General features: G+C 38.6%; 1 protein-coding gene across 1 annotated transcript in view; it reads left to right on the forward strand.

Annotated features, from left to right (window-relative positions):
- Positions 1 to 22,135, forward strand: part of b4galt2 (UDP-Gal:betaGlcNAc beta 1,4- galactosyltransferase, polypeptide 2) — a 190,929-nt gene that overhangs the window by 91,815 nt on the left and 76,979 nt on the right. The window lies entirely within an intron of this gene.

Genomic DNA, 22,135 nt, shown 5'->3' on the forward strand with positions numbered 1-22,135 from the left:
TTAAAGGCTGGCCTCCCTCCTCGCCCATCCCTAACCGGCCTACACTGACTTGGTTTTTGTGTCTCTTTCCTTTTAATGCAAAAAAAAAATCTAAATCAACAACATATTTACCTTTGCTGCACTCAAGAAGCACTCAAGGCTCAAGAAGTTCGATTCTCTAAGTACTGTTGTGAGAGATTGCGTGTGTGTGCCTGCACACTGTGTTGGGTGAGAGTTCGTCTTCTTCGTCTATATTATGGGTAATGAGCTCTTCTTTCTGCCCTTTCTCTCCCCTGTGGGCCTTGCACAACGCCTTAATCACTCCCCCTGTGGAACAGACCTTTGGTTCCGCCTGCCCTGCTGTGCTCTGCTCTTGATATGGCGATGTTCCAGTGTCTTACTCTCTCGCTGTCTCTCTTATACACACACACACACACACACACACACACATACACACAAACACACATAAACACAAAGTGTACATGTCCTCTCTGAGCATCTCTGAATCTCTCTTATCTCAAATATAAAGCTATAAGCAAGGGTAAGGGTGTGTAGAGCTGTTAGAGCGGGCTCAACATTTGAAACATTTTTTAACCTTACTTTTGTTTTTCTTCCCTTCTCTTCAAAAATGGGCTGGGGCTCATATCTCATTGAAATTTTCATCATTGCTACAAGGTTCAAGGTTCATTTTAATTGCCATTATACAACGCAGGATTGCACAATGAAATTTAGTTGCAGCCCTCTCCATGCTACACACATAGAGATAACAAATATTCAAATATTTTAAATTAGAAAAGAGTAAAACAGTTAATTTGGTTAGAAAATAGAACATTTATAAAAGTAGCACTAAGGAAGAAATTAAAAAGGAAAAACTATGTTAGATATACAAAGAATATACAGTTACATATATACATACAAATTGTATGTTTTTACAATATGTGCAAAATAAAAATAATGTGTTAGATATATTATACTGCAAAAACAGAAAAAGTCTTTTGTCAGTTTCATCTTAGGGTCGTGTTGTTTGTCTTGACAAATGTCTGATGTTACATCTGTTCAGTTTCTGTTTTCCACTTGTAGCAGAGCATCCATGGAGACTGAAGTTGTTTTCCGGCCTTTCAGATTTATTGGATGACTATAATTATTATTTAAAACATGGTAGTTGGTTAATACATGTAAGAAAAATCCTTGGGATTTCAGCTACATAGCATCAGCCCTGAAGCAAAAAGGGATTTTGTGTCTTGCTCAAGGACAGTAGAGCAGGGTAACCCTCAGCCCTCCCACAGAAGGACGGTCTACTCATTAAGCAAGCTATGTATCTGACACAGAATATGAATCTTGTGTCGTATTCCTACCAACAAAAGTCCTGCAGTATGTTATGTCATACCACAGAGTAATGTGATTTAACAGTTGACGTCAGTAGAGCTCCAGCAGTATGCTCACCTCCACTTCAAATGGAAACTGATCCACTGCCTGGCTGTAATTATCTGCAAAACTATCTCACTCTATGATTTGGAAGTTCAAAGAGCGCTTTGTTTGAAGTAGAAATTACACTCATGTAGTTTTTAAAAATGCATTTGAACATGTTGAGAGTCTTTAAATCAGATATACAGTATACTCATGTAGCGATCTATGCAGGTGTGTTTTGTAGTGGGGTTAATTTCTGGCTCCTGCTTTCGGGCGCCAAGAGTGAAGTAGCAAAAGTAATAATGACTAAACGGAGATAGACTGCAGTTCACTGTTCCCCAAACGACTGACTCATCAGTAAATGCTTGAGGGTAAAAAATGTCCCTCCTTCTTATTACTTTGATTGAAATTTAAATTTTATACTAATTGGTTAGGAAGGGCATCTTGAGGTTATACATTTTATATTCAGAAGTAATATCATCATTGTGTAAAATGCATTATAATTGCATACATTTTGCAGTTAGCTTCCTATTTGAGCTGCAGCTGTATGCTGAGGTTTCATATTATGAATGTGCCATGGCCAAAGCCTCCCTTTACATTTGTCTGAACCTTTAGGTACTTTAAAAACTATGTCGTTTAGAGCCTGGATTTATAAAGTATGGCAGCAGATCATACTTTACTTTAAGATCAACATTGTTCTCAGAGGCCTGATGGATATGGCTCCAAATCAGGAAAATCAAAAAAGGGCTCCTGATCTGTACCTTGAGGCCACCCTAACTATTTCCTGAACACCAAAACAAAAACAAAGAAAACCTAATCAGTAATCTTTAGGTTTTTGTTCAAACCTCTCTCCTAGATTTCCTTTAGAGAGATCAGGAAGGACACATGGTTAACCTAGATTGCCAAACAAGCTGGCACACACTAACAGACAGTGAAGTCAGACAGACACACAAACAGAACGGACAAGCAGGCAGATTGAGAGGGACCGAATCAAAGCGACAGAGGTGGGATTTTGATGACAAGAAGTCCCAATGTATCTGACATGATGGCCGATTAAACCTTTACAGCGCTGGTGCCAGTTTCCGAGAGGGCGGCGGAGAGCACTTTTATATCGCGCTCACTCAAGTGTTAAATGAGTGGAAGTCTGGAACCTTTTAACACAGAGCCACTGGGGGGGATTGAGGTGGGAGGGGAGGGTTGGGGATGTGGGGGAGGGTGAGTGGTGATAATTTTCCCCCTCCAGTCTCATCCTTGCTAACAGATAATGGCTGTCATGTCCTTAGAGTCAAAACAGACATTTTGTGTCAAGAAGGGCCCCTTGGAGATTAAAAATGCCAAAGGTACATCTGCACCTAAAACACATACAGGCATGAACACACATAAATATACAGATGAAGGTCAGTGCCTCCCACATACAGTACCAGTCAAAAGTTTGGACACACTTTCCCATTCTCTTTCCCATTCTCTTGAATGAGAAAGTGTCCAAAATTTTGACTGGCATTGTGTACATATGCTTGGATGGTCCCATCAAGTATATTAAAGCCTAATATTTATGTAATGTTGGTTTTGACTTATAAACAACAGGAGCCTACAGTACAAAAATGTTACATTTGTGTCTCCTTTTCATAGTTGGTCCGCTGCAGAGCACTGACAAGTTTTGTTTTTCACAATTGGTCACAATTCTTTGAAAAAAACAATTTAAGTTGGTGTCGTGAAATTAGATTTTTACTAAACAAAAACATAAATTTGAGTATAGAGATTCTGGCTTGGTGAATAAACCTGTTTCTGACCTTCTTGATCTTGATTATATCCTTAAACAGAGACAGGGTTCATGTAATTTAAAAAAAAACCTGAAAAATATGTGCTTTTTCTGGAGCCTTTGACCCATCCCACTGCCTTCTTTAGCAATGGAAACTATTGAAAAAGCTTGTAAGTGTACCTTGGGTTCAGCATGTTTACCACAAAAACAAAAATATTTCCAAAATATCTTAAAGGGGCCATATCATGCTTTTTGTAATTTTCTGTTATTTTATACTATTATGAATTTGGATGTCTATATTAAGCATGAGGTAAATGTATATAAAAATGTCAAAAGCCAGGGCTTCAGCCTGCTCTGAATGCTTCATTCAATTCAATGCTTCAAAGTTGCTTATACTTCTTCCTCGTTATGACGTCAGATTGTTTGCACATGCCCACAAATGGCCATCCGTTCTGTAGTCTTTGTTGCTAAGGTTGTTCTATGTGTTCTTCATGTTGTCCACTTGCATATTTTGGATCAGATTTGGGCTCCAAGATCTACGGATGTATTTGAGAAATTTCCATTTCAGTAAAAAACAAGACAAAGAAGTGAAATCCTGCTAATACTGTATGTTTACGTAGCCTCCGAGCCACCGGAAGTCTGCCAACAGAACAGAACAGAGTGGGCTCATCAAGAGGAGGGCCTTTAAGGTACAGGAGCTAAAATGGCCTGTTTCAGACAGAGGCCGAACTGAGGGGCTGTATAAAGGGCCAGTATAAGATAAAGAAGGAGGTTTTTTTTTAACTGTAAATCAAAGAAAAGATATTCCAGTAGAGCCCCAGAATATAAATCTAGACCTGGAAATGTGTAAAACTTATCACAAACTGTCCATATTGAAAAATTCAGCCATGTCTGACACCTTTCTGTGGTGTGCCAGGAAATGGAATGATAATTTGATGATGATTTAATGATGATGATTTATTCACGAGGGCACAGGTCAGAGATCACAGTCTTGGCTTCTAAGAACATCAGAAACATCTAGTCATTCACAGTTAAAACTGGCTGAATTCATCTCAGTTTGAGAGGTAGTTTCTCTGCACACTACACCACCCTGCTGCCCTCCTTTAGCCTCAACTGGACATTTCTAAGCAGCTATCATCTTGCTCTGAAAAATCGTGTTGCTGGTGAGGTACGGTGAGTAGGCGTTGCAGAGGGATCATGCGGAAAGTGATATAGCAACCTTGCTGTTCTGCCCTGCTGCTCTGTCTTCTCTGCCTGCCGAGGACTGAGGCCAATGTTTGTTTGTTGGCCATCAGCTTCATCATGTAAACTGGAGAGGAGCCCAGAGAAAGGGACTGAACTAAAAGAAAAAGTGAGAAAGAGAGAGAGGAGGAGGGAGGTGAGTGATGGAAGTGATGAAGGAAGAAACCCCATCTGCTGTTATGATTTTTGTGGGAGCTTAAAGGGATAGTTCGTATTTTTTGAAATGGCGTTGTATGAGGTTCTTATCCATAGTCAGTGTATTACCTGCAGTAGGTTTGGGTCGCCACGCACCCAGTTTGGAGAAGCAGACAGGAGCAGTACATTGCTTAGCTTCCATGCCGATACTTCTGTCTGCTTCTCCATACTAGGAGGTTGCTGACCCCCATCTACTGCAGGTTATACACTGACTATGGATAAGTACATCATACAACCCCACCTCAAAAAATATGAGCTATCCCTGTAAGGTCGATCCAAGCTGGAATCATAACTGATTTATAACATCTAATGCTCTGCAGCTATAGGGGAAGTCTATGAGGCAAAAGCCACATAATATTCTGCCTTTTCTTGTTTCTTCACTGATATCTGGTGGCCTCTGATATGTTTGGCCGAGCGTTTTGGGTGCAAATGACAGAGCATTGAACAAAATGTGCAAGTTCCTAAAGAGAAATATGCTGCTTAGGCTGTAACTAGTATCAAGGTGCTTTTGAGATGCTTAAGTAGTCTTGATCTCTATTTTTGTGGCGTTTTTGCACCAGCAGAAAATTGAGAGGACAAAAAGGGAGGCAGGATAAAATGCAGCATGCTGACATGTGGTTTCAACACAGACAACACTATAAGCTTCTGCTGGGCGCCTTGCTCCATTAATCCGCCAAGACACTGTATGACCCACCACCCCCTTTTTCCCTCTCTTACCCCTCGTACACACTCTGACTCTCCAGTAACTCCTCTGGATCTGAGTCCAAAGTCCCAGGTTGTATCATTTTTGTAATACTTAATTGCAATGTTTCCTTCATCATCTTCCAGACTATTTTTACTTCAGAGTCCATTGCCCATTTTTATAGTCGTTATACAAGTTAAATTAACTATTTAGAAGAGTTCAGTGGGGGAGGAGAGGGGGCATTGGGATTGGGGTGGGGGAGGGGTACCTGTTTATTGAAAATATTGGTGGATTTGGCTGTTTCCATGTCTTTGTCACCCGCTTCATGGCCATTACACATCATATGTTAAACAGATACATGTCAACCAATTTTATCCTTCCTAGTAAATTAATACCCCAAATATATTTCCAGTTAAAAAAGTTAAATATGCTTTCTCAACCTCTTCCCAAAAGGGTATTAATATTGGACATGAAAGGAATCTGTGTGTATAATTTGCTACTTGTTCCCCACATCCTTTCCAGCAACTAGTCCCTGCTAAGGGCTAACATTTCCCAAACTTATAAAGCGTAATAAAATATCTCATGTTCACTTTCCAAGTAAATTCCCTCCAGTATTTTGATGATGTCTTAAAGTTTCCACTTAAGGAGTCTTTCCAATTTTCTGCTGATGTGTTAATTTATAATAATTTTTCCCATTTCTCTTTTAATTTATTATCTACAATGGTGAGCTTTTGCAATATTTTATGGATATTTGAATGATTTTCTTTAGTTTTATTTCTATTTTGAATCAGGTATTGTATTAAATCATTTTTTGTTTCATAAGATAACTTCCCACCTGTGAATACTTACAGAAATGTTTTTGGTCTAACTCATATTTGGAGGCTATCTTTTCAAATGAATTTATTGTGTATTTTGTAAGTAATTGGGTGTATGTTACTAACCCCTTACTAGCCCAGCAATCTAAGATCAATTTATCAGATCTGTTTGGAATAAAGTCAGGGTTGTGTGCCAATTCTCTATGATATACACATTAACTATTTATTTCTATTTTAAATACATTGGCTCTGCCCTGTATTTTTTTCATGCTGCTTTTCCTACAAATGGTAATGTCTCAATTGATATTGCTGCCTTTCCTGTATTGATCCATTTGGCTTCTGTTTTCCCTTTCATCCACTTCTTTATTGTGAGACTTTTGTGTTGCATGAAAATAATTCTGTAATTCGGCACACCTCCTGAAATCATTTTATTCCATATATTAAAATAGGATCCTGGTGTTGGTACTGGTAATGCTTGGGAAAAAAATAAAAATTGTGGGAGAACCATCATTTTTATTGTTTCTACTCTGCTTAGTATTCATCTCCATCTGTTCAAATCCTTAAAACACAGTAATTATTCTCATACGGTTCATCTAAAATCTTACTAATATCTTACTAATATTGAAGACCAAGTATCCCATTTAAGTTTATAACAATCTTTCAAAGCTTGGCTAACTTGTTTTCCTATTGTTAATGATGCACATTTGTTCTCATGTAATTTGTATCCTGAGACTTAACTATATTCTTCAATTGTTTTAATTAATTTACGCACTGATTCCTTTATAGACATAAGATATATAAGATAAACTATTATATCATCAGTATAAAGTGCTAATTTATGCGTTCCTTTTCCTAACTGTATTCCTTTTATGTCTATATTTTATCTAGCTGCTACCACTAGCACTTCAATATATATAGCAAATAAAAGGGGGGAGAGAGGGTCTCCTTGCCTGGTTCCTCTTTGTATTATGAATCTTCTTGACAGTGTACCATTAGTTTTTACTTTGGAAATTAGATTACTGTAAATTGCTTGTAACCATAAGCTAAATTTCTTGTCTAAGCCAAAACTGTTACAGATCTCAAACATTAAAGGCCAACTCACTAAATCAAAGGCCTTCTCGGCATCTAATGTTATTAGCAGAAAGTCTTCATTTTGCTTTTGAGCATAATCAATTAAATGTATCATTTGCCCAATGTTGTCTGCCAAGAGCTTTCCTGGAATAAAGCCACACTGATCTGTATCAATCATATCTGTAATAATGGGTTTTAATCTATTGGCTAATATTGCTGATATTATTGTATAGTCTGTGTGTATGAGGAACACTTTTTGGCATCCTTCCTTCTTTATAAATAAGAGTTATTATAGTGGATTGCCATGTATGTGCCCATTTTCCTGCATCTAATGCATAATTGTATGCTTTTGATAGTAAGGGAGTTATTTGGCTTCTAATTTTTTTATATATATATAAAATTCATTTATAAATCTGTCATCTCCTGGAGATTTTCCTGCTCTCAGTCCCTGTATTTGTTGTTTGATTTCCTCTGCAGTGATTGTTTTTGTCAATTTGGTGTTTTTTTTTCCTGTAGCATCCTTGGTAGTTTAGGGTTACTCAAATATGTCCTAATTTGATTTCTATCCACTCTTACTTCATTTATATATAAATATTCACAGTAATTTGCGAACACTTGTGCAATCTCTCCTTTATCAGTTATTGTTTCTGAGTGATCTCTTTTTAATTTTGTAATATAGGCTTTCTTCATTCGTCTTTTTTTTATAGATTTTGGTCCACCATTGTAACTTTCTTGTTGTTTAAACCTCATGAATCCATCGATCTCCAGTGTGCGTGTTCTATCTAATTCAAGATGCTTTTCCTTTAATTTAATTTCATCTTTAATGCTACTCGTCTTCCTATGTCTATCCTCCATTAGTTTTATTTGCTCTAAAAAACTGTTTTTGTGGCGTTTCTCTGGCCTTTTCCCAGATGAATATGATACTATATGACCCCTCATGACTGCTTTGGCTCCTTTCCATAATATAATTGGATCTGTATACTCTGTGTTATTTATTACTACATATTCAATCACTATCTTTTAAATTTTTCCTACAAATTTCTTATCCTGTAAAAGTGAGTTATTTAATCTCCAAATAGTTTTGTGTTTACTAGTTTTTAATGTTATTATAAGTGAGACCGCTGCATGATCTGAAATATTTATTGAGCCAATAGTATAGCTTTTAGCCAATGTTACATTGTTTTTGAACATAAAGAAATAATCTAGTCTCTTATAAACTGAGTATCTCCCTGAGTAACATGTATATTCCTTCCTATATGGGTGAAATGTTCTGCATATGTCTACAAGGCCAATCTCTGTGCATGCTCCCCTCAAGATATTTGCATTTTTTTCTGCTCTGTGTATCTTGGAGGAGTCTAGCTTTGGGTTCAATATCAGATTTAAATTTCCTCCTAATATTACAACCCCCTTACTTTTTGTTGTTATTATCTCTACCAGCTATGACATAAGCTCTGGTCCTGTGTCTGGCGGATAATAAACGTTAAGGAAAGAAATATCTGTACACTCTATTTTACCAACTACCAAAACGTATCGACCTTCTTAATCTATACTACAATTTTCTTTTTCAAAGCCTGTGTGGGATTTAATTATTAAAGCCGTTCCTCTCCAAGCAGAGCTACATGAGCGATAGTATACCTGGCTGTTGGTTGTTTTCTTTAGTTTCTCATGTTCTTGTCTTCTCAAATATGTTTCCTAGAGGAATATTACATCCCCTTTATCTCTCTCCAACCAAATCTTTTTTTCTTTACTATATTATTCAGTCCATGAACACTCAGTGATATTATGTTTAAGTCACTCATGAAGCAATAATTTTGCAACTCCCAAGTTTTTTGTTCTCTGTCTTATCTGTTGTAAACAAGTAGAATGTATGTGGGCAGGTGGAGGGGGGTCGGAAAGGTGAGGGATAGGGAGTGGGAAAACTATAAAGAGTAAAATCAACCTAAAATAATAAAAAGAAAAGAAAAGAAAGGAAAAAATATCGTCAACTCTGAAAGTTTGGTTTTTTTCAACCATTTCTCTTGTTGTACAGGCATACAATTAGCGGCCTCAGAAAGTACAAACAAAAATTCTTCCATTTATCAGCGACAGCAATACTGCCGCTCCTCTAGTCCCTATTTATTAAACCATTACATTATAAGAAGGGAAAAGGACAAATAAACAAAGAAAACACATTCACTCCTCTTCATGTTCTATTTAAACATTTATGTATTTTGCAAACTTATTTTATATTTAACTCATAAACACACTTCTTCCATTATTAATTATTTTTTCACAGTATATAAACCTTTAGCAGATGTATTGTAGTGTCGGTACTTCTATGTTTACTTTGGCTGTTCTGTAAGAAGGTGTACAACATATACAACACATATAGACACACACATATATATACACATGAACATACACACAAAAACTCAAAATACATATCTTTCTTCTTTTGGATAAAAGATTCTCTTGTTTGCCTTCACTTCCCCCACATTCCCATGTCCCCCCCTCCTCATCCCATCCTATCCTACTCCACCCAACCCCACACACACACACTCAAAAAACACTCACAAGCACGCACACGCGCTCACACACACACACACACATATACACACACAAAAATACACAGGGAGAGGGAGAGAGAGCGAGAGACCATCCATTAGTCCATAAATAGTTATCCTACTGCCAGTAAATTAGGCCTATATCACTGTAAATAGAAAAACAAAAGGTCCTCCAGGCGGATAATTTCAGCACTTACAGTTCAACAGTGTGTCTGTTAGTCTTGGATGTGAGATCTTTCTTTTATTCCCCATTAGACCGTTTCCCACTGTTGCACTTGAGTGGCATTTTTCCCATTCCATTTCTGTTTCTCCATCTGACTTATAGAGGCCTTTCCGCTCCAGGTCCTTTCTTGCTAGTTCTGCACTGCTGTAGATGGTTGCAGTGCCGTCCTTAGTGAACACTGTGAGTTCTTCTGGAGCCAGGATGTGTGACTTGACCTGTTGCTCTCATAGTTGTTCTCTCACAGGTCTATATGAGGCCCACTGTTGTTTCCCTTTTGTAGTAAAGACATGGTCCAGGTAGATGCGTGCACCATTGAGGTGGATCTCTTTCTTCTTGGACCTTTATACTTCTCTCTTACTGTCATAGTTCACAAGGTGATTGGTCTCGTGAACCGATCCCTTCCTTTAATATGTCTATTCTGTGTGTTCAGGTAATTTAGGGTTCCTTTTCCATCAGCAGAGTGTCTTTAAACAGTTTCTGGATGAATGTGGTCATGTCATTCTCTTCACTATGTTCAGCTATGTTGTAAATGCACACATTATTTTGCCTTGATTTATTTTCCGTATAGTCCATCTGGTCTCCCATTTCAATGATGCAACTGTTTAGGTAATTTATTGTTTTCTGGTCCTTAAGTTTTTCGTCTTTGAGTTCGCTCACCCTGGTCTCCAGTTCTGATGCTCTTGTGTTTATTGTCTCCACATCTTGTTGTAAATTCATCATTTGCTGCATGATTTTTTTAATATCTTGCTCTGTGTCAGCTCAGAAGTCTTCGGAGTCCCCCCTAAAGTCTTTAATTTCTCTTAAAATGGACTCCTTCAGCTCCACAGTTAATTGTTTCATCTCACAGATATCTGCCACTGTTGGTGCCTGTAATGTTGAGGTTCAAATCAGTTTTCTTCTCTTTTCCCCGTCGCTGCTTTGCTCTTGTAGTCATCCCCTGCTAGTTTTATTTACTGCATGTTTTCTTTGCTTTTAGTAACTTATTAGCCGGTTTTGAGGGAACAGAGTTTCACGCTGCTATCGCCATTGATCACATGACCAGACACGGACAACATCCTGACTGATTTTATCACTGAGGAAGTACAATCCAGCCAGCCTTCACACACACATTTGTTCTCATTCATGTCTACACTTCAGTTATAGCAGAGTCCGGCACTGAGTGGACATCGAAGGATCAGGAGGGATCAGGCTTTTGGTGTTTCTGTCTGTATTTGTTTGAGGTTTATGGTCAAGGTTACTTTAAGTCGGACCAAGCAGTTCATTGGTTTAGGAATGGCCAGACAGGCCGCCAGACTGTGTGTGTGTGTGTCTGTGAGAGAGAGAGAGAGAGAGAGAGAGAGACTTTCAAGGTGTTGTGTTGCTTATTTCTTGAAGTTTCAGGAGACAAGGTTCACATAATAAGGACAAACAGAACCAAAGCACCAAAAATGCCATAAATCCTGTCCACCGGCATTTTGTAAAGCGATTCGTCCACAATCATAAGTTTCTCTTCATCTTGTTTTTTTTTTTTTTTTTAGAAACCTGCCACAGTTATTTATTTTAGATTAGAAGCCAATTTGACAGATGAGATGGTTGATATCAGATCAGTGCTGTCACACTGGAACAATTAGCATGCCATGCTGTGGCGGTGCAAAACTGTTAATACATCAACAAAAGATTATTTTCATTATTGATTATTCAAGCAAGAACAAACAAGAGTATTTTCTTGTTTTATCAATTAATGCTTTGGTCTATAGCATGTCAGAAAATACTGACCAATGTCCATCCGAATTTCTTCAACTCCAAGATGATATCCTCAAATGACTTTTTATTTGTCTGACCCTCACCCCAAAACCTAAAAATATTCAGTTTACTGTCATATAAGAGCAAGAAGCAGCAAATCCTCACAGTGGACAAACAGGAATGAAAGAGTATTTGGTATTTTTGCTTGAAAAATAACATGATTTGAACAATCAATCAATTCTTAAAATAGTTGCAGATCATTTTTCTGTTGATCAACTAATCGATAATTCGTCAAATGGTTTGTTTTGACGCATAACAGTGAAATGAGCCTGCATCTTTTCATTTCAAGATTTTATACTTCATTCAAACAATGTTTCTGTATTCAAAGACTTCACTCACTGTTTAATATGAGCAATATGACTCACACAAATACACTTATTACAATATTTAAAATGACAATGGGTCTGTAACATAGAAAAATGTCACTGCAACTAAACATTGCAGGGTTTTTAAACTAATGGTCAGTGTATTGAACTGTTCACTCTTCACAAACATTGAATGGACAAAATGTTTTGTTGTTTTTAATCAGTTTGCTTAAATTAGCAGAAACCACATCACGTAGTGGCTTCTCAGATCAGTTTAAAAACACCAGCTAGTGTGAAGTCACCTCACACCGCCATGCTGCATAAAATTAGTAGACCTTTGTATTTGTGAATATAGTAACAAGTTTCAGTTTGATATATTGAAACAGTGCGATAGGAAAATCCAAGCACATACATAGAATATTCAATCAATGTTGTTTTTAATCTTTGGTTTGTATTAGCTTTTTTTATTCAGGTGATGAAGAGAGCAAAGAATATTTAATTATAACATTCATTATTTTCTTATCTACTCTGAAAGTGTGCAGGCATGGGTGAAATATTTAGACATAAACCTCTTAGAATAAAGAAAAAGCTGTGCCAGAGCTTTGTTTTATTTGTCTTTCACTCTCCAGTTCTCTCTCTCTCTCTCTCTCTCTCTCTCTCTCTCTCTCTCTCTCTCTCTCTCTCTCTCTCTCTCTCTCTCTCTCTCTCTCTCTCTCTCTCTCTCTCTCTCACACACACACACACACTTCCACCACCACTCTGTCTCATGGATGGTTAATGAACACATTGAAAATGTTAAAAAAGAAAAAGAAAATGAGGGACTTTTTGTGCAGTTGACCATGGAATAGGATATTGATCTGATGAGCAACAGCTCTGTTCCCTTCCTCCTCCTCCTCCTCCTCCTTCTCCTCCTCCTCTTCCTCCTCTTCCACCTTGCCCCTCTGCAACTTTATGTTCCAGTGATTGCTGGAGCGTTGTTACTGCTTTGTAGAGGAACTGTACAGTAAAATAATGTTCTTATTCGTACCATATCCTTAGACCCTATTGAGTCCCAGGTGCAAAGTGCTTGATGTGATTGCGCTAGCCTATCTGTGATGAATTATAGATTTAGTCGCAAACTCCTCTCCTCTCCTCTCCTCTCCTCTCTTCTCCTCTCCTCTCCTCTCCTCTCCTCTCCTCTCCTCTCCTCTCCCAGCAACTCAAACCTCTATATTTTAAAGTACTATTTGTTAAAATAACATACTACTGCCATTTCAGAGCACTTTCTGAATGCAAAAGGCACCTGACTGCAGGTCTAGATATTCATTAAAACCACTTACAGTGGATCCTAGTGAGAGAAAGACATTGTGACCTTTTTCAGTCCAGAACTCATAAAATTGTTATTTGACTTTTTTTTTTATAATCTAGTCTTTAAAAAGTGAATTTAATGCAGAAGACAAGATAGAAAAGTGAAGACATGACTGCAGTGACAGAGCGATACCTTTGTATATACAGCAGGATGGTCATTCATTTCATCTTAAAAATAGCTTTAACTCAGTCAATTTAAATCTGATCAACCACAATAATAATACAATTACAGAAAATCTGTCACACACATTTGACAAACCCAGCACACACACACATGCATCTCTGAAAAGTGCTGAACTCCGGTGCTCCCTGCAATAAAAATGCACAACATTGGCTGCATGTTTACGTGGATAAAGTGCAGAAACGTAATGCAACAGCGAATTGACATTTCCACATTTTAGTGATGCATGATTGAACATGCCTTTCTTCCCTCAGCTTCCTCTTCAATCAAGCATCCATTAACACCGAGCTGTTGAGACAGGAAAATACTGTTGGAGAAAAGACAATAATACGGTCACCATTCACACATTATAATAACTTCTTAATATGGTATGTGAGGCTGTTATTTTACTAGTATGTGGCTGGACTGACCGTGTATCGTCAATGTGTGAAATTGTGGTCAATTTGTCACGGGAATAGTCAGAGGTAGTGTCTATAATGTGAATTCCTGGATATTAAATGTTCATCTGCAGTTTTCTGTAGTGGTCCCGGTAATATTTGCTGGTAAAGTGTAGTGAAGTAGCATATCACATGACATGATTAAGCTACATTTGAGTAAAAAAAAAAAAAGGTATAATATAAATGCAGTTGCAAGAACAATACTTTCCACTCATATGTTGGGATGTTTGATTTCAGATGTCTGTAAACATACGGTTTCATCTATAGGCTGGTAAAATGGATCCGTCATGTCTCTTTGTATCCGCAGGTTTGTGCTCCTGTCAGTGCCGGAGCCTCAGTTGGTAAATGTGTGTTTTTAAAACTTATTTCAGGGCTGCGCTCACTGAGTTGCTCTCGGGGCTCCGCTGTAAACGCCCCTTGAGGACGTAATAGAAACCGGTCGCGCCGATTCATTTTGAAAGAGCAAGGCCGATGGTGAAACTCCAACACCGAGCCGGCCGACCAATGGTGTAAATTCATCAATCAGTGAGTCAGTCCGTGGCTTGTCCAGCCAAAAGTAAACACAAAACACTCCACATAGACACAAGAGTAAACTGGACAAGATGTTCAAACATAAATCATGGAGGAAGTGACTCAAATCAATATTTAGTGTATAGAACAGCTTTTCTGAGGCAGGTTAGGAGGTCATGAATGCACACACACACTGTATGGTAAATGTAAATACACACAGTGAAACACGTCTGTCAACATGAGATACTGCACATGTAAATCATCTTCTGTTGTTTGGTGTTTTCATTATCTGTAGTGTCAGCGTGTTGGTGCTTCATCCTGAGAGGAGAAAACCAAATATTTGTTATTAAATACAATTTTTAACCCAAACACTCCAACATTATGATCAACTGCTTCACACATTCCAGTGAACATCATCGGTAAATCAGTAAATATTTTAGTAGCGTCTTATAGTCAGTAGATAAAAAGCTCAACATTTGCTCTAAATTATTGAGGGAAAACTGTGCAGACCACAAACTAAACATTTCACTTAATTACTTTTCTTATTTTGTATTTTTGTTTGTTGTTATGTAATGTAGACCTACGGATAAATCAGAATATGATGATATGATGAGTATTACTTGTTTAGAGAGCCAAAAAGAAACAGCACCTTTGAGTTTCTGTTCCAGAGGTAAGAAAATCTCCCACAAAATCACATTGACATTTGTAATAAATAACTAGACTAACCTTGAAACATAGGCTTACCCAACACTATGCTGTTGGATTCACTTATGTATAAATATATATATTTTTAAAACCACTGATAGTTCTGTTTTTAGCCGCATTTAAAGGTCAGATCAGAACTAGTTCTTACGATGTGTTTTCCAACCATGATGGAAATCAAGGGTTAAAGAGGTGCTGCACACTAAAACATGTTTTTTGAGCTGTAAACTAAATTATTTGCCTGTACTGTGATGAAACACATCAATGCTGGTGTTAATATTTACACTGACACCAAATTTATAAAAAATCGAAATATCATGGGTTGAAAATGGCTCGACCTGTCATCTGCTGTTTAAAATCAGCCCTGAAAAGGCGGAGCCAGTGCTGACATATAGTCGACCATTTGGGAGGCATCATGAAATTTATATAAATGGTAGAATGATAACACCCACCTCCCCCAGTCCCACGCTCATTCTCAAATATATGCTGATCTAGAGAGACAGTTTTAGGCCTGCTGGAGGGGGTCTCTCTCTGTCTGCGACTGTCCGCAGGAGGAAGCTGCTGGCAGCCACAAAAACAATAGGAATCTTCCTCACATCTCGCCCTGCGGCTCTTCAAGTCTCCGGCAGTCTGTCTCCGTGGTTATCAGCTGGCAAAATCTTATTTTAAAACGTTAAGTCGCGGTGTAACCGGAGCTCCTCAGAAACAGTCGTTCCTGTCTGTCAGCTGAACCTGTCCACTGCTGGAGCAGCTCTGCCAAAATTGAACATGTCCGTTGTCGAGCAGAGCTGTGATCAGACAGGTTCAGTAACGGCTCCGGTTACACCACGATTTAACGTTTTAAAACAAGAAGCTGATAACTGCAGGAACAGACAGCCGGAGAGTTAAAGAGCTGCAGGGCGAGATGTGAGGAGGATTTCTGTTGTTTTTGTGGCTGGCAGCTCTGACTTCTTGCTCGTTTAAATGTCGTTGCACTGTTTGTCTTCCTCTCAATATTATTATTATATGTGACTGAGCAACTTCTGCCCTCCTACCTCACACAGCCACACTCCCTCCACACCTCCCCTCTTCTCCCCTCTCCTCTCCTCTGCCCCCCCCTCTCTCAGCCACTTGCCCACTTTTTAGCATTTTCCCAAATTATGCAGTACACCTTAACAGGTGTTCCAAACGGCCACACTCGAAGGCGGAGTGAAAAGCCATCCGTCATAGAGAAGGGGGAGACGTGACATCGTGGAAAACGGAGCATATTTTCAGACGGTCTCTCCTGGAAGGCATTCATGGTGCTGCACTCGTTTGTTCACATGAAAAGTGACAGAAAGACTTGTGTCAAGAATGGAAAAAAAAGAGAGAGCTGGAGAGAGAAGCTCAAACCGTGGCTCATTTCTCACCTCCGCACAGCTGGGCAATCACGGAAGTGGGTGTGAAGGTCGGGCTGTCAGTTTCGGAAAGTTACAGAAATGGCTGTACACAACGTTCCCTAAACCGATGTCGGAAAGGTGGGGGTGGGGGGTGGGGGGGCTTTCCAAAGCTATCCAGCATCCAAAAAACCCTTCTGACTGGTCCCAAACACATTACCAGCTCGTCAGACGAAGTGAGTGGTTTGTCTGCAGGTGTAGTTCAGACGTGTATGTAATAACAGCAGGATGGAAAAGGCCGAAATGTGAACGTTTTCAGACATAATAGTTAGTTTTAAAAAAGTGGATATTATGGATATGAAAGAAACCAGTAAAATTTTCATAGGAGATGTTTATCGTGTGTTAACACATTAATGGTTGTTTAGCTTTGTTAAAATTCTCTAAAATTCAACTTCTAATAGCATCTGCTTCATCGGATGTCAATCTGTTTTACAGTATGGATAGTAAACCCTGGGAACACACTTCTTTTCTCCAGAAAAAGACTGATGATAGAAATGCTGAATAAAAGATCGTTCTGGATTACAGAAACTAGTGGAACATTGGCTTGAGCGGAGGTGATTTCTTGACTTTAACTATACTCACCACAAAAAAACTGTTCTTCTTATTATTTCTTATACTGTTCTTAATACTCTTCTTTGCTTCAACTGCCTGCTGCGTCATTTTGATGATAAGATGATAAAAGATAGAAAAGTAGACATGTTTTTGTGTTTTTACATGTGACACCCAACACCTTATATACTGTATGTATATTGTGTTGTATACTATGTTTCAGGGGTTACTGTGTTTGTATGTGTGATCATCTAGGGCCATGTGTAATATCTCCCTTTAGTAACACGGGGGTTTTTAGCCCTTCAGCCTCTGAAATTACCACCTATTTTCTTTTTTTCTTTTTTTCACCTCCACTCAGGGCCAGAGTGTTGTGATGTTTGGACAGCGGCCCGTCACTGTTCACACTTCCCTCTTGTGCTGTCAGCCAAACAGCCAAACCTGACGACCTTGCTATTCAGAGAGCTGAGAACAGCTGTATGAAACCTCCTAACCACCTTGACAAGCCCTCGTTAAAACGGCCTGGAAATGTCACTCCGTTTCAAACCCATTCGTTCCTCTGTTGTTTCCTCCTGCACTTACCTTCACACCGAAGCCGTTCGGCTGTTGCTCTGCACCGTTTCCTTCCTGCACACTGATTTGGCAGAAATGGCCCGTGTTGCCTCTTACAGAAATAAATGTTTTCATTTCTTCTCGCTCATAAAGGTTATGGGAAAAGATTAATTATGAACCTACTCCCCTTCTTTAATGGTGATTGAATAGGTTTTAGTTTGCCTGTAGGCGGCTTCACTGCCTGGTGGAATACTGCTGATATTCAGCAAAGAACAGCATTTGCTTTTGTGTTCGTCTGAAAGGCGATGACAGCTCCCTGTAGTTCATAAACAAATGTTTTTAAAAAAAAACTATTTCATATTTGGACTTTCATATTCGCAGAGAAGTTCAGAGATATTATATCACCTCACAGTATGCATCTCGTTTTGAAGCTGCGGTGATTTATTTAGACGTTGCTCACAGCATGATGGTCCTGAACTGGGGCCTTTCTGTGCAGAATTTGCATATCTCTCCTGTGTCTCTGAAGACATGCAGGTTAGGTTAATGGGGTCTAAATTGCCCGTAGGTGTGAATGGTTGTATGTGTCAGCCCTGCGATAGACTGGCAAACTGTGTTTCCCACCTCTCACTCTGTGTCTGCTGGGATAGACTCCAGTCTGTTGCAACCCTGTGACATCTCTTCACTCCTTTTACACATGAAATTAGCATTTTATAGTTCATGTTAGCACTGGTTTTGCAAGAGAGAGAGAGAGAGAGCTATTAAATTCCCTGAGATGATTTTTACTGTAAACTAAACCCTAAATATGTGTGTATATGTATAATAAATAATACATTTTCCAAGGTGCAGAGCCTTCAAAATGTGAAATATGAGAGCACTGCCTTTAAAAAAAACATAAAGGTGAGCGTGGCTGAGAGCTTTAAGGTCCTGCGGAGACAATAAAATACAATCCAGGCAATCCAGGAAGGTTGCTTCAAGTAACAAATCCTGTGGTTTGAAGGCTTATCAGATGCCCAAACACTGCACAATGGTTTATAACAATGTTTTACTTTTACAGTTCTTGAACATTATCATGACTATAACTGTGTTCTGACAGAGCTTGAAGCAAATTTTAGAGGCTTCGCAAGTGCACAAAAACGTAAATGTAAAGAAAATTTACGTGAAAACGCATCCATGTGAGTAGAAAATGTTTTAACTTGAGCAAACAAATTGCACGTATCCTGGAGTTTTACGAGTGTGCTTCATAAATGTACAGAGACAAGAGGATAAAGCTGAGAGACCGGAGGGAAATAACAGAAAGAACCAGAGTCTGTGATGAGTTCTGAGTCCAGTCAGAAGTTGAACTGGACACAAACACACAGACACACTACTGCAGATGTGGTCGGTGTATGTGTTACTAGCTAGCTTAGAGCTAATGTACAGTTGGTATTTTGGCTGTTTGGGGTGAATAAACACAAGTGGGGCAGGGGTCAAATACGCATGAGTGATGCGAGGTGGAAATTCACGTCGAGTTTGCATGATTTGATTGACCGATGCAGTGTGTTGCCGGATGACGTCAAATTACAGTGCGGCAAAAGTTGAGCCACATACGAGCTTTTTGTCCATACGACCTTCTGTTTTTTTGTGCGATCCCTCTGTATCGGCACCTTGCTATGTTGTTGCAGTGGTTGAAATGAATGAGGGTGTTCCGATGTCTGTCTGAACACGCTCTAAAGATTTAAGGCTCTTTTTTTTTTTTTTAGTTTCATTGCGCCTTTAATCATAACATTTTGCATTAATGTCACTGATATTTTTTATGTACCGTATATAACAACTCCATTTCCTGAGTCTCAAGGATTTAAATGATACTGTTATTGTCGAGGCAACGCGAGCGGCAATCTGATTTCAGATATGAGCACAGGAAATCAATATTAATGTGGAGTGTGAATGCAATAATGGCTAGACACAGTGCTATATGACACATTCTAATGTCAGGTAGAGAAATACAACTGAACAGATGGAAATAGCGAGAATCTTTCAATAAGGGTAATGCTTGCACATTATAATCAACCCTCAGGTTTTTAATGTTCTGCAGCCTGCACTGCTCCCAACGCATTTTGTTATAAAGGAAAGCATCCTTTTTTTTTTTTTTTAGCTATCTCTCCCTCTCTTTGTTTTATTCTGCCTCTGCATTTCATCCTTTGAGCCTACTACTGGCAAAAAAGAGGCACTGAAGATGGGTTATAATAATGTCAGCAGTATTAGAGATTACCAACGGGGAGAAGATCATTGTGTAAAACATACTGCGGTGAGCTATAAAGCATAAAAGTGGAAGAGGGGGGAAAAAAAAATACTGTTAGTCGTAATTGGTGAGAAAATTGGCCCAAAACGCTTCCCATTTATTGTCGTTTCCTCCTAATGGCTGCGGTGTGTGATTCCAAAGCAAGACGGGGATAAGTGAGACGTACTGTAAATTTCAATTCTCTGTTATTAGAGAAGTGCCTAGTTTCTCTCTCTCTCACTCTCTCTCTCTCTCACACATCTCCCAGACAAACCTTTGTCAGTGCTGTTGCCGTTTCTGAGAGGATATATGTGTGTGTGTGTGTGTGTGTGTGTGTGTGTGTGTGTGTGTGTGTGTTTGTGTGTGTGTGTCTGATCCCAGTTCTCTAGCACATCAAGTTCTGCAAAACACAGCATCTCATCTGTGTGACAGGATCATCAGCAAGTGCAGCTGGTCCCATGATGCATTTGTACCAATAACATACGGGCCTGTTTATCATGAATTTATTTGCATTTGATCTCAGCTCTGTGCTTTAGTTGATCAAATGCTGCATCTTTTATAGAGGAGTCCATAATATATAACAAATACAAAAAAAACTGCTTCTGTATGCAGTGATTATTATAATGAAATGTTTGTTTTGTCATGCGATAATGAGATCAACTTCATAAATTGTGAAATTAATTACTGTACTGCGGCAAGCTATGCAGTCTAATATAGGAAAGAGTATTAATTGAAACTAATCTGCATATGAAAAAGATTTTGACAAATGTTTTAAGTAGTTCAGTTTGACAAAAGGTAAACATATCACTGTCAAGATGAGATAATTGAAGAACATATGTTTTTGGTTTGAGTCTCAAATTGTTTTGCCAAATTATTTCTGTTAAAAGATTACACAGCTTTATCAGAACTGGAGTCTTAACTCTGTAGTTTTAGTCAGTACACTGTAACTTTCCAATCACGAAAGTAAGTGTTGAAATCTGGGAACAAGGTGTCGACACTATATAAAGGCTGACAAGGTCAGAAACATGAGCAGTTTAGCCGGATTACCTACATCTAAAATATCACTAATAATTCCTCATTGAACGGGAAATGTGCAAGATGTGCGAGTAAAAAACGCATTTGATATGCTACACACATGGTTAGCCATCTTTTTCTCTTCCAAATAAGTTTGGCTAACCTGAAGGCTTGTTAAAAATCTGTATGGTTTTCTGCTTGTGGTTTTTGTTTTTTTCTTTAGTAATGTTGCAGATCTTACCAGTGCACTTGATGAGTATTAATGTTATTATTGATGATTGGAAGAATGGCCGAAAAATGAAGCCTGCAAGCTAGTTCAGGGGTTAGGATACCTGAGTCCATGGCTATACTTACACAGCATATTCTTCCCTCTGCAACGTCACAGTCTTTTCATTAGTTAGTTTAGTTAAGCTTTATTTATTCAGGAAATCTCATTGAGATCAAGATCTCTTTTGCAAGAGAGACCTGGTTACAGAACAGGTTACATCAAAATAAGATGGTTCATTCACATCACTATCACAAAACAATCATCATACACACTCAAACACACTTCTTAGATCACAAATAATAGAAAAATATCAGCTTGTAAAATGTTAAAGTTGCTCAGAGGAACAAGTGTCTCTGGCTTCAAGCTGTGTTTCAGTTCATTCTAGTAGTAAGATGCATAAACCAGCCCTGTGACCCCATGTGAAAGGTGCTGTACTAAATAAACTTATTAATATTATTATTATGTTATGGTTGTTAGCTCTGAGCTCAAATAAGGATGTTGAATATCTCTACAACTTAGATGGCAAGGCCTTATAAATAAAAACACAGCTTCAGTACCAGTCGGAGGTTCGGGCACCTTCTCAATCACTTGAATGAGAAAGTGTGTCCAAACTTTGGGCTGGTAATGTATATTTTGGCAGATACTTGAGCTATCAGTGCTGCTCACTCTTTAGCTCCCATACCTGCTGCCAGACCGCTCACCTGAAAGCTGTACTGACTCTGATGCTGCAACCGCCATCGCTGTTCATATATAACATTTCAAAAGCCCCATCGTATTATTATCACTACTACACACTTCCTGCTGTGCTGAGCAAGGGTCGGATTAACTCATTATGGAGCCCTTGGGTGTACATGAACTCTGGGCATCAGAACAAGTTCATTTAAATATAAGCACCATCTAAGT

This window comes from Thunnus maccoyii, chromosome 12, assembly GCF_910596095.1.
Source record: "Thunnus maccoyii chromosome 12, fThuMac1.1, whole genome shotgun sequence".
NCBI lineage: Eukaryota > Metazoa > Chordata > Actinopteri > Scombriformes > Scombridae > Thunnus > Thunnus maccoyii.